Here is a 2,406-nt window from a genome sequence, read left to right on the forward strand (position 1 = left end):
GTAGGCAGTTCAAATCTACCAACTGCCCCTCAGAAGAATGATGGGAAATCTCCTCCCATGCAACTTACAGCCTCTGAAAACCTTCTGGAGGGTCATCTGTGAATCAATTCCTACTACACGGCAATGAAAGAGTGAACTTCTGTCTTTTAAAATAAAGAGTCTTGGTAGATCAATAGTTGAATGCTAAACAAAAGGTCAGTGGTTAGAATCCACCAGTCTCTTTGTAGAAGAAATGTGTTGGCGTTTGCTTCAGTCAGTTCTTCTTCTCTCTCATAAAGTTGCTACGAGTCAGAGTCTATTTGATGGCGACAAGCTTGTGTTGTGTTGTTGCATTTACTTGTTTTAATTTTGGTGTCTTTTTAATGAACCTCAGTTTTTCAATTAACTACTTCAGGAATTATTTAGCTAGAATTAATGATATCAATAAACTACCACTGGAATCTATACTCTATTTCTAAATCTGAAGAGACTGAAACCAGTACGTAAATACTACAGAACATGTTCCACAATCATACTGTGATTCAGTATTTGACTAATAGGGAATAATTTATTATGAATATGAACATACAGTCAGGAGTTTTATAAATAAACTTGTTTATTTGCAGATATTGGAGAGAATGGGTACATTTATAAAACGGACAGTTGCTTAAACAAATGTTGGTGAAATTGTACCCTTGAGAAAAATTCTCAACAAGATTATTCATCAACAAATACATTGTCTTATTCCTGGGAATGCTGCCATTATAGGTCTCTAGGGTTAATTGTCAAGTTTTATTAGGGCATAGAGTTGGCAACACCACTGTTATGGGTCTGTCCCCTAATCAGCTAATTGGTTATATAAGCAGTAATCACTAGTTTGCATGTAGGAATGGTTTCCTTCATTAGTAGAGATAAGAAAACAGGAGCATAAAAAATAAAAATAGTAACTCCCATGAAAGATGCAACCCTCCTAGTCTGGCTAGACATCTCAAAAAAAGGCTCTGATATCACCATAGGAGGCAGTAAGAAAGACAAGATAAATTTTCTTACCTAGTAATGCAAATACCTACAAATGGACGCTACCAGCAGAACTTCATTAATACAGAAAGATAGTTTCAGTATTATGGAAAAACAACCTAGTGAACCTGTAAAGCCAGCTCAGATTCTGGATCTATCACTTAGGAAATGCATTTTTCTTTCTTCTGGAAAAGAAAACTGGAACAAATACAGCACCTGATTCATGTTGTTTCTTTGAAAATTAGAGTTAAATAATTACTGCAAAGCTCTAAGAACAGCATCTAGCTCCTAGTAAGAACTACAAGGACATATTAAGTTAAAATTCTTGCAAGGTTTGCAATTATCCTTCTGAGAGAAATATCTCACAGGCATCAGGAGCTCCAGAGTTGAAGGTCACTATTTTCATGCCCCAAACAAAAACTGGGTTGCCGCTGATTTGATTACTCTTCGTTCATGGAAATCCCATAGTGGAACTATGGTTCATAGTTTTCAGTGGCTGATTTTCTTGGGAATTTGATCACCCAACTTTTCTTTTAAAGTCCTCTGGGTGGATTTGAGCCTTTAACTCTTCCTTTATCAACCAAGTACATTAACTATGTGCTTCACTGTGGAGTTGATTCAGACCCACACCTGCCCAGTGTGTCTCAGAGTAGAACTGTAGTTCTTTAAATTTTCAATAACTGATCACCAGGCTTTTCTTTTGAAGGGTCTCTGGGTAGATTCAACACTAAAACACTTTTATTAGTTGGTACATTATTACTTTTTTACCACTTAGGGAGTTCTCTTGGTTCTTTGGTGGATTTTTAAATAAATAAAAAATTTAGGTGGCCTTAAAGACTATAAATTGATTATTTAACAGTTGTGGAGTTGTTGTTGCTGTTGTTATGTGCTGTCAAGTCACCTGCAACTCATAGTGACCCTATGTACAGCAATCCTAAACTCTGCTATATTCTGTGCCAATCTCACTGTCACTGACACACCTACCTCCATTACCCCACTCACTGAATCAATCCACCTCATAGAGGACCTTCATCTCTTGCACTGTCCCTACACCCTCCCAAGCATGACATCCCTCTCCAAACACTGGTTCCTCCTTGAAACATGTCCAAAGTATGTCAGATGAAGCTTCATAAACCTTGCCTCCAAGAAGCAGCCTGGTTTAGCCCTCCCCAGGATGAACCTGTTCATATTCAATACTCTCCTCCAACACCACAGCTCATAGGCATTGATTCTCCTTCTATCCTCCCTCGTCACTGTCCGGCTCTCTGACGCATAGCAAGTGATTACAAGGACCTTGGCCTGTATCAGGCGCACCTTAGTCTCCAGAGTGACACTATTGCTCTTCAGTACTTTCAAGAGGTCACTAACAGCAGACTTTCCCATTACAATGCATCCTTTAATTTCCTGGCT

This window comes from Elephantulus edwardii, unplaced genomic scaffold, assembly GCF_000299155.1.
Source record: "Elephantulus edwardii isolate Elephantulus edwardi_28Jun2011 unplaced genomic scaffold, EleEdw1.0 scaffold00040, whole genome shotgun sequence".
Classification (NCBI taxonomy): Eukaryota; Metazoa; Chordata; class Mammalia; order Macroscelidea; family Macroscelididae; genus Elephantulus; species Elephantulus edwardii.